General features: G+C 41.9%; 16 non-coding genes across 16 annotated transcripts; all 16 read left to right on the top strand.

Moving 5' to 3' along the window:
• The first annotated feature begins 132 nt into the window (after positions 1-132).
• On the top strand, positions 133-213 carry trnas-uga. Its single transcript has one exon. It is a non-coding gene; the product is annotated as a tRNA-Ser (tRNA).
• A 1038-nt stretch (positions 214-1251) lies between these two features.
• trnas-uga lies at positions 1252-1332 on the top strand. Its single transcript has one exon. It is a non-coding gene; the product is annotated as a tRNA-Ser (tRNA).
• Positions 1333-1503: 171 nt separating this feature from the next.
• Positions 1504-1585, top strand: trnas-uga. Its single transcript has one exon. It is a non-coding gene; the product is annotated as a tRNA-Ser (tRNA).
• Positions 1586-2704: 1119 nt separating this feature from the next.
• Positions 2705-2785, top strand: trnas-uga. Its single transcript has one exon. It is a non-coding gene; the product is annotated as a tRNA-Ser (tRNA).
• A 1038-nt stretch (positions 2786-3823) lies between these two features.
• On the top strand, positions 3824-3904 carry trnas-uga. The gene has a single exon. It is a non-coding gene; the product is annotated as a tRNA-Ser (tRNA).
• A 179-nt stretch (positions 3905-4083) lies between these two features.
• On the top strand, positions 4084-4165 carry trnas-cga. Its single transcript has one exon. It is a non-coding gene; the product is annotated as a tRNA-Ser (tRNA).
• Positions 4166-5285: 1120 nt separating this feature from the next.
• Positions 5286-5366, top strand: trnas-uga. The gene has a single exon. It is a non-coding gene; the product is annotated as a tRNA-Ser (tRNA).
• A 1038-nt stretch (positions 5367-6404) lies between these two features.
• trnas-uga lies at positions 6405-6485 on the top strand. The gene has a single exon. It is a non-coding gene; the product is annotated as a tRNA-Ser (tRNA).
• Positions 6486-6657: 172 nt separating this feature from the next.
• trnas-cga lies at positions 6658-6739 on the top strand. The gene has a single exon. It is a non-coding gene; the product is annotated as a tRNA-Ser (tRNA).
• A 1120-nt stretch (positions 6740-7859) lies between these two features.
• Positions 7860-7940, top strand: trnas-uga. The gene has a single exon. It is a non-coding gene; the product is annotated as a tRNA-Ser (tRNA).
• Positions 7941-8978: 1038 nt separating this feature from the next.
• On the top strand, positions 8979-9059 carry trnas-uga. Its single transcript has one exon. It is a non-coding gene; the product is annotated as a tRNA-Ser (tRNA).
• A 179-nt stretch (positions 9060-9238) lies between these two features.
• Positions 9239-9320, top strand: trnas-cga. The gene has a single exon. It is a non-coding gene; the product is annotated as a tRNA-Ser (tRNA).
• Positions 9321-10440: 1120 nt separating this feature from the next.
• On the top strand, positions 10441-10521 carry trnas-uga. Its single transcript has one exon. It is a non-coding gene; the product is annotated as a tRNA-Ser (tRNA).
• Positions 10522-11559: 1038 nt separating this feature from the next.
• Positions 11560-11640, top strand: trnas-uga. The gene has a single exon. It is a non-coding gene; the product is annotated as a tRNA-Ser (tRNA).
• Positions 11641-11812: 172 nt separating this feature from the next.
• On the top strand, positions 11813-11894 carry trnas-cga. Its single transcript has one exon. It is a non-coding gene; the product is annotated as a tRNA-Ser (tRNA).
• Positions 11895-13014: 1120 nt separating this feature from the next.
• Positions 13015-13095, top strand: trnas-uga. The gene has a single exon. It is a non-coding gene; the product is annotated as a tRNA-Ser (tRNA).
• Positions 13096-13903: the final 808 nt, after the last annotated feature.

Raw genomic sequence — 13903 nt, forward strand, 5'->3', positions numbered from 1 at the left:
AGGAAACAGGAAGAGGAAATGCAATCTGCTTAAAATTTACATTATTTAAATGAGTAAAATTACTGTTATTAGGCAATATATTCGATCGATTCTGTGTTTGGATCAAAAACGCATTTAAAGCGCTCACAAGCAGCTGTGATGGCCGAGTGGTTAAGGCGTTGGATTTGAAATCCAATGGGTATTCCCACGCAGGTTCGAGCCCTGCTCACAGCGTCAAAACCTCCATGGGCAGTCTTTAACCGAACAAAATTAGATAAGTAATTCCTTCAAAATTCATTAGAGGTTGCTTCCTTAGTGAAAAGGGCCTTAATTATAACCTCAGTGATTCTTTGTAAGCCACAAACAAAATGTTCATTTTAGTACCGTTCTGGTACCACAGCTGCCATGGCTGCAATGTTAAAGTGTTGGGGTTTCCCCATGCAGGTTTGCTTGTAGCATGCTTTAAGGAGGTATGGGAACGCTTCACAGACAACCCAAGGAAGCAATATACTATGCAAACAATATTTCCAATAAAGTCCTTCAAAATTGATTAGAAATTGCTCCCTTAGTAAAAAGGTTCAAACCCTACTCACAGAAAAACTTTAACTCTCCGTAGGAAAAAACATGCATCGCAAACCAAACAACAGACTTACAGCTGTACGTACAACCACAAGACTCTCTTGTCCACCCTCAGGAGTCTTGGGATTTGCGGATCAACTTGGGAATGGTTCGCTTCCTACAGTACCTGGAAGGACGCTCATATCAGGTAACATGTAGCGGAGTGACATCTGCTCCAAGCAAACTCTCCACTGGTGTCCCACAGGGCTCAGTACATGGTCCTCTTCTTTTCTCCCAGTATACTCACTCTCATGGTGAAGTTATTTCCTCACATGGGTTCTCTTAATACTGCTATGCTGATGATACACAACTTATCTTCTCTTTCCCACCCTCAGATACCACAGCTTCTGATCGGATGTCTGGCAGAAATATCATCATGGATGACTGCTCATCAGTTAAAGCTCAATCCTAGCATAACTGAACTGCTGTTCATCCCAGGTGATTCATCCCCAGGTCATGAACTTGCTATATCCTTGCACAACAATCTGTTTATCCACAGACTGTTTATGACTCCATGTCAATTGGGATGACATACAGTCAATTCACTCAGCTGCATGAAGCTATATCCAGCAACAAAATTATTCTAGTGTAGCAGCAGATTCTGTAAGGAAAAAACTGAGTTTTGCAAAAACGCATTTAGCGCATTCACAAGCAGCTGTGATGGCCGAGTGGTTAAGGCGTTGGATTTGAAATCCAATGGGAATTCCCGCGCAGGTTCGAGCCCTGCTCACAGCGTCAAAAACTCCACGGGCACTCTTTAATTGAACAAAATTAGATAAGTAATGCCTTCAAAATTCATTAGAGGTTCCTCCCTTAGTAAAAAGGGCCATAGTTTTGAAATAAGAAATTGCTTCCTTAGTAAAAAGTTTTGAACCTTGTTCACAGCAGAATTTTCACACCTTGTTAGCTGCAATGGCCGAGAGGTTAAGGCGTTGGACTTGAAATCCAATGGGGTTTCCCCGCGCAGGTTCGAACCCTGCTTGCAGCGTGAGGAGGAGTTTTAAAGTCCTTCATTAGAAGTTCCTCTCTGAGTAAAAAGGGCCTTAGTTACAGTATATCCCCAGTGATTCTTTGTATGCCACAAACAAAATGTCCAGTGTAGTAGAGCGCTTGGTTAAGGCGGTGGACTCAAAGTCCAATGGTAGTCCAATGAGCTTCCCCATGCAGGTCTGAACCCTGCTTTGAGGAGGTACTGTATATGAAAGCTTCACAGACAACCCAAACCCTATACACACTATGTTTCCAATGAAATCCTTCAAAATTGATTAGAAGCTGCTCCCTTAGTAAAAAGCTTTGAACCTTGTTCACTGCAGGATTTAAACACTTTGTAGGAAGAAACATGCATCCCATACCAAACAACTGACTTACAGCTGATATACTCCAAGCACATCTGAAACAGTTTTAACCAGCTGTTAATTGGTTAAGGTGTTGGATGCAAAATCTAATCGGGTTTCCCAGCAAAGTTTTGGACCTTGTGTACAGTGAGAGGAGCAGCTTCAATGCTCCATAAATAAGACATTGTATCCATCAAACAGATTCTTAGTTGTGGCCTCATAAAAATCATGCGGAACATTAGTTCTCCATTTCCACCAGTGGATCTACTTCTGGCATTGCTTATCTCCTTATCAAAAGAGCTAGGGCTTGTCATTAAAATTGAATGAGCAGCTGTGATTAACTGTGTAAACAGGTCTTGAATGGGATTTCCCCCTGCAAGTTCGAATAGCAAGAGAAGTTTTGGCACCCATTTACCCCAACAAGGGGTCTACTCTGGAACCATTCTGTGCATATCCATTTCTAAGAAAAGGATCTCACCAGTAAAACGGGTTGAGTTCCAGCAGAAGCCTCTGAACTACCCTATATTTAGCACCAAAATTATTCTAGTGTTGTAGCAGATGCTGTACGGTAAAAAAACTGAGTTTTGCTGAAACAAAATACCACAGTACGTCCAAATGAACATTACATATGTGGAGAAGGAAGGAAACAGGAAGAGGAAATGCAATCTGCTTAAAATTTACATTATTTAAATGAGTAAAATTACTGTTATTAGGCAATATATTCGATCGATTCTGTGTTTGGATCAAAAACGCATTTAAAGCGCTCACAAGCAGCTGTGATGGCCGAGTGGTTAAGGCGTTGGATTTGAAATCCAATGGGTATTCCCACGCAGGTTCGAGCCCTGCTCACAGCGTCAAAACCTCCATGGGCAGTCTTTACCCGAACAAAATTAGATAAGTAATTCCTTCAAAATTCATTAGAGGCTGCTTCCTAAGTGAAAAGGGCCTTACTTATAACCTCAGTGATTCTTTGTAAGCCACAAACAAAATGTTCATTTTAGTACCGTTCTGGTACCACAGCTGCCATGGCTGCAATGTTAAAGTGTTGGGGTTTCCCCATGCAGGTTTGCTTGTAGCATGCTTTAAGGAGGTATGGGAACGCTTCACAGACAACCCAAGGAAGCAATATACTATGCAAACAATATTTCCAATAAAGTCCTTCAAAATTGATTAGAAATTGCTCCCTTAGTAAAAAGGTTCAAACCCTACTCACAGAAAAACTTTAACTCTCCGTAGGAAAAAACATGCATCGCAAACCAAACAACAGACTTACAGCTGTACGTACAACCACAAGACTCTCTTGTCCACCCTCAGGAGTCTTGGGATTTGCGGATCAACTTGGGAATGGTTCGCTTCCTACAGTACCTGGAAGGACGCTCATATCAGGTAACATGTAGCGGAGTGACATCTGCTCCAAGCAAACTCTCCACTGGTGTCCCACAGGGCTCAGTACATGGTCCTCTTCTTTTCTCCCAGTATACTCACTCTCATGGTGAAGTTATTTCCTCACATGGGTTCTCTTAATACTGCTATGCTGATGATACACAACTTATCTTCTCTTTCCCACCCTCAGATACCACAGCTTCTGATCGGATGTCTGGCAGAAATATCATCATGGATGACTGCTCATCAGTTAAAGCTCAATCCTAGCATAACTGAACTGCTGTTCATCCCAGGTGATTCATCCCCAGGTCATGAACTTGCTATATCCTTGCACAACAATCTGTTTATCCACAGACTGTTTATGACTCCATGTCAATTGGGATGACATACAGTCAATTCACTCAGCTGCATGAAGCTATATCCAGCAACAAAATTATTCTAGTGTAGCAGCAGATTCTGTAAGGAAAAAACTGAGTTTTGCAAAAACGCATTTAGCGCATTCACAAGCAGCTGTGATGGCCGAGTGGTTAAGGCGTTGGATTTGAAATCCAATGGGAATTCCCGCGCAGGTTCGAGCCCTGCTCACAGCGTCAAAAACTCCACGGGCACTCTTTAATTGCACAAAATTAGATAAGTAATGCCTTCAAAATTCATTAGAGGTTCCTCCCTTAGTAAAAAAGGGCCTTAGTTATAAGTTAAGAAATAAGAAATTGCTTCCTTAGTAAAAAGTTTTGAACCTTGTTCGCAGCAGAATTTTCGCACCTTGTTAGCTGCAATGGCCGAGAGGTTAAGGCGTTGGACTCGAAATCCAATGGGGTTTCCCCGCGCAGGTTCGAACCCTGCTTGCAGCGTGAGGAGGAGTTTTAAAGTCCTTCATTAGAAGTTCCTCTCTGAGTAAAAAGGGCCTTAGTTACAGTATATCCCCAGTGATTCTTTGTATGCCACAAACAAAATGTCCAGTGTAGTAGAGCGCTTGGTTAAGGCGGTGGACTCAAAGTCCAATGGTAGTCCAATGAGCTTCCCCATGCAGGTCTGAACCCTGCTTTGAGGAGGTACTGTATATGAAAGCTTCACAGACAACCCAAACCCTATACACACTATGTTTCCAATGAAATCCTTCAAAATTGATTAGAAGCTGCTCCCTTAGTAAAAAGCTTTGAACCTTGTTCACTGCAGGATTTAAACACTTTGTAGGAAGAAACATGCATCCCATACCAAACAACTGACTTACAGCTGATATACTCCAAGCACATCTGAAACAGTTTTAACCAGCTGTTAATTGGTTAAGGTGTTGGATGCAAAATCTAATCGGGTTTCCCAGCAAAGTTTTGGACCTTGTGTACAGTGAGAGGAGCAGCTTCAATGCTCCATAAATAAGACATTGTATCCATCAAACAGATTCTTAGTTGTGGCCTCATAAAAATCATGCGGAACATTAGTTCTCCATTTCCACCAGTGGATCTACTTCTGGCATTGCTTATCTCCTTATCAAAAGAGCTAGGGCTTGTCATTAAAATTGAATGAGCAGCTGTGATTAACTGTGTAAACAGGTCTTGAATGGGATTTCCCCCTGCAAGTTCGAATAGCAAGAGAAGTTTTGGCACCCATTTACCCCAACAAGGGGTCTACTCTGGAACCATTCTGTGCATATCCATTTCTAAGAAAAGGATCTCACCAGTAAAACGGGTTGAGTTCCAGCAGAAGCCTCTGAACTACCCTATATTTAGCACCAAAATTATTCTAGTGTTGTAGCAGATGCTGTACGGTAAAAAAAACTGAGTTTTGCTGAAACAAAATACCACAGAATGTCCAAATGAACATTACATATGTGGCAAAGGAAGGAAACAGGAAGAGGAAATACAATCTGCTTAAAATTTCCATTATTTAAATGAGTAGAATTACTGTTATTAGGCAATATATTCGATTGATTCTGTGTTTGGATCAAAAACGCATTTAAAGCGCTCACAAGCAGCTGTGATGGCCGAGTGGTTAAGGCGTTGGATTTGAAATCCAATGGGTATTCCCACGCAGGTTCGAGCCCTGCTCACAGCGTCAAAACCTCCATGAGCAGTCTTTAACCGAACAAAATTAGATAAGTAATTCCTTCAAAATTCATTAGAGGTTGCTTCCTTAGTGAAAAGGGCCTTAATTATAACCTCAGTGATTCTTTGTAAGCCACAAACAAAATGTTCATTTTAGTACCGTTCTGGTACCACAGCTGCCATGGCTGCAATGTTAAAGTGTTGGGGTTTCCCCATGCAGGTTTGCTTGTAGCATGCTTTAAGGAGGTATGGGAACGCTTCACAGACAACCCAAGGAAGCAATATTCTATGCAAACAATATTTCCAATAAAGTCCTTCAAAATTGATTAGAAATTGCTCCCTTAGTAAAAAGGTTCAAACCCTACTCACAGAAAAACTTTAACTCTCCGTAGGAAAAAACATGCATCGCAAACCAAACAACAGACTTACAGCTGTACGTACAACCACAAGACTCTCTTGTCCACCCTCAGGAGTCTTGGGATTTGCGGATCAACTTGGGAATGGTTCGCTTCCTACAGTACCTGGAAGGACGCTCATATCAGGTAACATGTAGCGGAGTGACATCTGCTCCAAGCAAACTCTCCACTGGTGTCCCACAGGGCTCAGTACATGGTCCTCTTCTTTTCTCCCAGTATACTCACTCTCATGGTGAAGTTATTTCCTCACATGGGTTCTCTTAATACTGCTATGCTGATGATACACAACTTATCTTCTCTTTCCCACCCTCAGATACCACAGCTTCTGATCGGATGTCTGGCAGAAATATCATCATGGATGACTGCTCATCAGTTAAAGCTCAATCCTAGCATAACTGAACTGCTGTTCATCCCAGGTGATTCATCCCCAGGTCATGAACTTGCTATATCCTTGCACAACAATCTGTTTATCCACAGACTGTTTATGACTCCATGTCAATTGGGATGACATACAGTCAATTCACTCAGCTGCATGAAGCTATATCCAGCAACAAAATTATTCTAGTGTAGCAGCAGATTCTGTAAGGAAAAAACTGAGTTTTGCAAAAACGCATTTAGCGCATTCACAAGCAGCTGTGATGGCCGAGTGGTTAAGGCGTTGGATTTGAAATCCAATGGGAATTCCCGCGCAGGTTCGAGCCCTGCTCACAGCGTCAAAAACTCCACGGGCACTCTTTAATTGCACAAAATTAGATAAGTAATGCCTTCAAAATTCATTAGAGGTTCCTCCCTTAGTAAAAAAGGGCCTTAGTTATAAGTTAAGAAATTGCTTCCTTAGTAAAAGGTTTTGAACCTTGTTCGCAGCAGAATTTTCGCACCTTGTTAGCTGCAATGGCCGAGAGGTTAAGGCGTTGGACTCGAAATCCAATGGGGTTTCCCCGCGCAGGTTCGAACCCTGCTTGCAGCGTGAGGAGGAGTTTTAAAGTCCTTCATTAGAAGTTCCTCTCTGAGTAAAAAGGGCCTTAGTTACAGTATATCCCCAGTGATTCTTTGTATGCCACAAACAAAATGTCCAGTGTAGTAGAGCGCTTGGTTAAGGCGGTGGACTCAAAGTCCAATGGTAGTCCAATGAGCTTCCCCATGCAGGTCTGAACCCTGCTTTGAGGAGGTACTGTATATGAAAGCTTCACAGACAACCCAAACCCTATACACACTATGTTTCCAATGAAATCCTTCAAAATTGATTAGAAGCTGCTCCCTTAGTAAAAAGCTTTGAACCTTGTTCACTGCAGGATTTAAACACTTTGTAGGAAGAAACATGCATCCCATACCAAACAACTGACTTACAGCTGATATACTCCAAGCACATCTGAAACAGTTTTAACCAGCTGTTAATTGGTTAAGGTGTTGGATGCAAAATCTAATCGGGTTTCCCAGCAAAGTTTTGGACCTTGTGTACAGTGAGAGGAGCAGCTTCAATGCTCCATAAATAAGACATTGTATCCATCAAACAGATTCTTAGTTGTGGCCTCATAAAAATCATGCGGAACATTAGTTCTCCATTTCCACCAGTGGATCTACTTCTGGCATTGCTTATCTCCTTATCAAAAGAGCTAGGGCTTGTCATTAAAATTGAATGAGCAGCTGTGATTAACTGTGTAAACAGGTCTTGAATGGGATTTCCCCCTGCAAGTTCGAATAGCAAGAGAAGTTTTGGCACCCATTTACCCCAACAAGGGGTCTACTCTGGAACCATTCTGTGCATATCCATTTCTAAGAAAAGGATCTCACCAGTAAAACGGGTTGAGTTCCAGCAGAAGCCTCTGAACTACCCTATATTTAGCACCAAAATTATTCTAGTGTTGTAGCAGATGCTGTACGGTAAAAAAAACTGAGTTTTGCTGAAACAAAATACCACAGAATGTCCAAATGAACATTACATATGTGGCAAAGGAAGGAAACAGGAAGAGGAAATACAATCTGCTTAAAATTTCCATTATTTAAATGAGTAGAATTACTGTTATTAGGCAATATATTCGATTGATTCTGTGTTTGGATCAAAAACGCATTTAAAGCGCTCACAAGCAGCTGTGATGGCCGAGTGGTTAAGGCGTTGGATTTGAAATCCAATGGGTATTCCCACGCAGGTTCGAGCCCTGCTCACAGCGTCAAAACCTCCATGGGCAGTCTTTACCCGAACAAAATTAGATAAGTAATTCCTTCAAAATTCATTAGAGGCTGCTTCCTAAGTGAAAAGGGCCTTACTTATAACCTCAGTGATTCTTTGTAAGCCACAAACAAAATGTTCATTTTAGTACCGTTCTGGTACCACAGCTGCCATGGCTGCAATGTTAAAGTGTTGGGGTTTCCCCATGCAGGTTTGCTTGTAGCATGCTTTAAGGAGGTATGGGAACGCTTCACAGACAACCCAAGGAAGCAATATACTATGCAAACAATATTTCCAATAAAGTCCTTCAAAATTGATTAGAAATTGCTCCCTTAGTAAAAAGGTTCAAACCCTACTCACAGAAAAACTTTAACTCTCCGTAGGAAAAAACATGCATCGCAAACCAAACAACAGACTTACAGCTGTACGTACAACCACAAGACTCTCTTGTCCACCCTCAGGAGTCTTGGGATTTGCGGATCAACTTGGGAATGGTTCGCTTCCTACAGTACCTGGAAGGACGCTCATATCAGGTAACATGTAGCGGAGTGACATCTGCTCCAAGCAAACTCTCCACTGGTGTCCCACAGGGCTCAGTACATGGTCCTCTTCTTTTCTCCCAGTATACTCACTCTCATGGTGAAGTTATTTCCTCACATGGGTTCTCTTAATACTGCTATGCTGATGATACACAACTTATCTTCTCTTTCCCACCCTCAGATACCACAGCTTCTGATCGGATGTCTGGCAGAAATATCATCATGGATGACTGCTCATCAGTTAAAGCTCAATCCTAGCATAACTGAACTGCTGTTCATCCCAGGTGATTCATCCCCAGGTCATGAACTTGCTATATCCTTGCACAACAATCTGTTTATCCACAGACTGTTTATGACTCCATGTCAATTGGGATGACATACAGTCAATTCACTCAGCTGCATGAAGCTATATCCAGCAACAAAATTATTCTAGTGTAGCAGCAGATTCTGTAAGGAAAAAACTGAGTTTTGCAAAAACGCATTTAGCGCATTCACAAGCAGCTGTAATGGCCGAGTGGTTAAGGCGTTGGATTTGAAATCCAATGGGAATTCCCGCGCAGGTTCGAGCCCTGCTCACAGCGTCAAAAACTCCACGGGCACTCTTTAATTGCACAAAATTAGATAAGTAATGCCTTCAAAATTCATTAGAGGTTCCTCCCTTAGTAAAAAAGGGCCTTAGTTATAAGTTAAGAAATAAGAAATTGCTTCCTTAGTAAAACGTTTTGAACCTTGTTCGCAGCAGAATTTTCGCACCTTGTTAGCTGCAATGGCCGAGAGGTTAAGGCGTTGGACTCGAAATCCAATGGGGTTTCCCCGCGCAGGTTCGAACCCTGCTTGCAGCGTGAGGAGGAGTTTTAAAGTCCTTCATTAGAAGTTCCTCTCTGAGTAAAAAGGGCCCTAGTTACAGTATATCCCCAGTGATTCTTTGTATGCCACAAACAAAATGTCCAGTGTAGTAGAGCGCTTGGTTAAGGCGGTGGACTCAAAGTCCAATGGTAGTCCAATGAGCTTCCCCATGCAGGTCTGAACCCTGCTTTGAGGAGGTACTGTATATGAAAGCTTCACAGACAACCCAAACCCTATACACACTATGTTTCCAATGAAATCCTTCAAAATTGATTAGAAGCTGCTCCCTTAGTAAAAAGCTTTGAACCTTGTTCACTGCAGGATTTAAACACTTTGTAGGAAGAAACATGCATCCCATACCAAACAACTGACTTACAGCTGATATACTCCAAGCACATCTGAAACAGTTTTAACCAGCTGTTAATTGGTTAAGGTGTTGGATGCAAAATCTAATCGGGTTTCCCAGCAAAGTTTTGGACCTTGTGTACAGTGAGAGGAGCAGCTTCAATGCTCCATAAATAAGACATTGTATCCATCAAACAGATTCTTAGTTGTGGCCTCATAAAAATCATGCGGAACATTAGTTCTCCATTTCCACCAGTGGATCTACTTCTGGCATTGCTTATCTCCTTATCAAAAGAGCTAGGGCTTGTCATTAAAATTGAATGAGCAGCTGTGATTAACTGTGTAAACAGGTCTTGAATGGGATTTCCCCCTGCAAGTTCGAATAGCAAGAGAAGTTTTGGCACCCATTTACCCCAACAAGGGGTCTACTCTGGAACCATTCTGTGCATATCCATTTCTAAGAAAAGGATCTCACCAGTAAAACGGGTTGAGTTCCAGCAGAAGCCTCTGAACTACCCTATATTTAGCACCAAAATTATTCTAGTGTTGTAGCAGATGCTGTACGGTAAAAAAAACTGAGTTTTGCTGAAACAAAATACCACAGAATGTCCAAATGAACATTACATATGTGGCAAAGGAAGGAAACAGGAAGAGGAAATACAATCTGCTTAAAATTTCCATTATTTAAATGAGTAGAATTACTGTTATTAGGCAATATATTCGATTGATTCTGTGTTTGGATCAAAAACGCATTTAAAGCGCTCACAAGCAGCTGTGATGGCCGAGTGGTTAAGGCGTTGGATTTGAAATCCAATGGGTATTCCCACGCAGGTTCGAGCCCTGCTCACAGCGTCAAAACCTCCATGGGCAGTCTTTAACCGAACAAAATTAGATAAGTAATTCCTTCAAAATTCATTAGAGGTTGCTTCCTTAGTGAAAAGGGCCTTAATTATAACCTCAGTGATTCTTTGTAAGCCACAAACAAAATGTTCATTTTAGTACCGTTCTGGTACCACAGCTGCCATGGCTGCAATGTTAAAGTGTTGGGGTTTCCCCATGCAGGTTTGCTTGTAGCATGCTTTAAGGAGGTATGGGAACGCTTCACAGACAACCCAAGGAAGCAATATTCTATGCAAACAATATTTCCAATAAAGTCCTTCAAAATTGATTAGAAATTGCTCCCTTAGTAAAAAGGTTCAAACCCTACTCACAGAAAAACTTTAACTCTCCGTAGGAAAAAACATGCATCGCAAACCAAACAACAGACTTACAGCTGTACGTACAACCACAAGACTCTCTTGTCCACCCTCAGGAGTCTTGGGATTTGCGGATCAACTTGGGAATGGTTCGCTTCCTACAGTACCTGGAAGGACGCTCATATCAGGTAACATGTAGCGGAGTGACATCTGCTCCAAGCAAACTCTCCACTGGTGTCCCACAGGGCTCAGTACATGGTCCTCTTCTTTTCTCCCAGTATACTCACTCTCATGGTGAAGTTATTTCCTCACATGGGTTCTCTTAATACTGCTATGCTGATGATACACAACTTATCTTCTCTTTCCCACCCTCAGATACCACAGCTTCTGATCGGATGTCTGGCAGAAATATCATCATGGATGACTGCTCATCAGTTAAAGCTCAATCCTAGCATAACTGAACTGCTGTTCATCCCAGGTGATTCATCCCCAGGTCATGAACTTGCTATATCCTTGCACAACAATCTGTTTATCCACAGACTGTTTATGACTCCATGTCAATTGGGATGACATACAGTCAATTCACTCAGCTGCATGAAGCTATATCCAGCAACAAAATTATTCTAGTGTAGCAGCAGATTCTGTAAGGAAAAAACTGAGTTTTGCAAAAACGCATTTAGCGCATTCACAAGCAGCTGTGATGGACGAGTGGTTAAGGCGTTGGATTTGAAATCCAATGGGAATTCCCGCGCAGGTTCGAGCCCTGCTCACAGCGTCAAAAACTCCACGGGCACTCTTTAATTGCACAAAATTAGATAAGTAATGCCTTCAAAATTCATTAGAGGTTCCTCCCTTAGTAAAAAAGGGCCTTAGTTATAAGTTAAGAAATTGCTTCCTTAGTAAAAAGTTTTGAACCTTGTTCGCAGCAGAATTTTCGCACCTTGTTAGCTGCAATGGCCGAGAGGTTAAGGCGTTGGACTCGAAATCCAATGGGGTTTCCCCGCGCAGGTTCGAACCCTGCTTGCAGCGTGAGGAGGAGTTTTAAAGTCCTTCATTAGAAGTTCCTCTCTGAGTAAAAAGGGCCTTAGTTACAGTATATCCCCAGTGATTCTTTGTATGCCACAAACAAAATGTCCAGTGTAGTAGAGCGCTTGGTTAAGGCGGTGGACTCAAAGTCCAATGGTAGTCCAATGAGCTTCCCCATGCAGGTCTGAACCCTGCTTTGAGGAGGTACTGTATATGAAAGCTTCACAGACAACCCAAACCCTATACACACTATGTTTCCAATGAAATCCTTCAAAATTGATTAGAAGCTGCTCCCTTAGTAAAAAGCTTTGAACCTTGTTCACTGCAGGATTTAAACACTTTGTAGGAAGAAACATGCATCCCATACCAAACAACTGACTTACAGCTGATATACTCCAAGCACATCTGAAACAGTTTTAACCAGCTGTTAATTGGTTAAGGTGTTGGATGCAAAATCTAATCGGGTTTCCCAGCAAAGTTTTGGACCTTGTGTACAGTGAGAGGAGCAGCTTCAATGCTCCATAAATAAGACATTGTATCCATCAAACAGATTCTTAGTTGTGGCCTCATAAAAATCATGCGGAACATTAGTTCTCCATTTCCACCAGTGGATCTACTTCTGGCATTGCTTATCTCCTTATCAAAAGAGCTAGGGCTTGTCATTAAAATTGAATGAGCAGCTGTGATTAACTGTGTAAACAGGTCTTGAATGGGATTTCCCCCTGCAAGTTCGAATAGCAAGAGAAGTTTTGGCACCCATTTACCCCAACAAGGGGTCTACTCTGGAACCATTCTGTGCATATCCATTTCTAAGAAAAGGATCTCACCAGTAAAACGGGTTGAGTTCCAGCAGAAGCCTCTGAACTACCCTATATTTAGCACCAAAATTATTCTAGTGTTGTAGCAGATGCTGTACGGTAAAAAAAACTGAGTTTTGCTGAAACAAAATACCACAGAATGTCCAAATGAACATTACATATGTGGCAAAGGAAGGAAACAGGAAGAGGAAATACAATCTGCTTAAAATTTCCATTATTTAAATGAGTAGAATTACTGTTATTAGGCAATATATTCGATTGATTCTGTGTTTGGATCAAAAACGCATTTAAAGCGCTCACAAGCAGCTGTGATGGCCGAGTGGTTAAGGCGTTGGATTTGAAATCCAATGGGTATTCCCACGCAGGTTCGAGCCCTGCTCACAGCGTCAAAACCTCCATGGGCAGTCTTTAACCGAACAAAATTAGATAAGTAATTCCTTCAAAATTCATTAGAGGTTGCTTCCTTAGTGAAAAGGGCCTTAATTATAACCTCAGTGATTCTTTGTAAGCCACAAACAAAATGTTCATTTTAGTACCGTTCTGGTACCACAGCTGCCATGGCTGCAATGTTAAAGTGTTGGGGTTTCCCCATGCAGGTTTGCTTGTAGCATGCTTTAAGGAGGTATGGGAACGCTTCACAGACAACCCAAGGAAGCAATATTCTATGCAAACAATATTTCCAATAAAGTCCTTCAAAATTGATTAGAAATTGCTCCCTTAGTAAAAAGGTTCAAACCCTACTCACAGAAAAACTTTAACTCTCCGTAGGAAAAAACATGCATCGCAAACCAAACAACAGACTTACAGCTGTACGTACAACCACAAGACTCTCTTGTCCACCCTCAGGAGTCTTGGGATTTGCGGATCAACTTGGGAATGGTTCGCTTCCTACAGTACCTGGAAGGACGCTCATATCAGGTAACATGTAGCGGAGTGACATCTGCTCCAAGCAAACTCTCCACTGGTGTCCCACAGGGCTCAGTACATGGTCCTCTTCTTTTCTCCCAGTATACTCACTCTCATGGTGAAGTTATTTCCTCACATGGGTTCTCTTAATACTGCTATGCTGATGATACACAACTTATCTTCTCTTTCCCACCCTCAGATACCACAGCTTCTGATCGGATGTCTGGCAGAAATATCATCATGGATGACTGCTCATCAGTTAAAGCTCAATCCTAGCATAACTGAACT

The sequence above is a fragment of the Tachysurus fulvidraco genome, chromosome 20 (genome assembly GCF_022655615.1).
Source record: "Tachysurus fulvidraco isolate hzauxx_2018 chromosome 20, HZAU_PFXX_2.0, whole genome shotgun sequence".
NCBI lineage: Eukaryota > Metazoa > Chordata > Actinopteri > Siluriformes > Bagridae > Tachysurus > Tachysurus fulvidraco.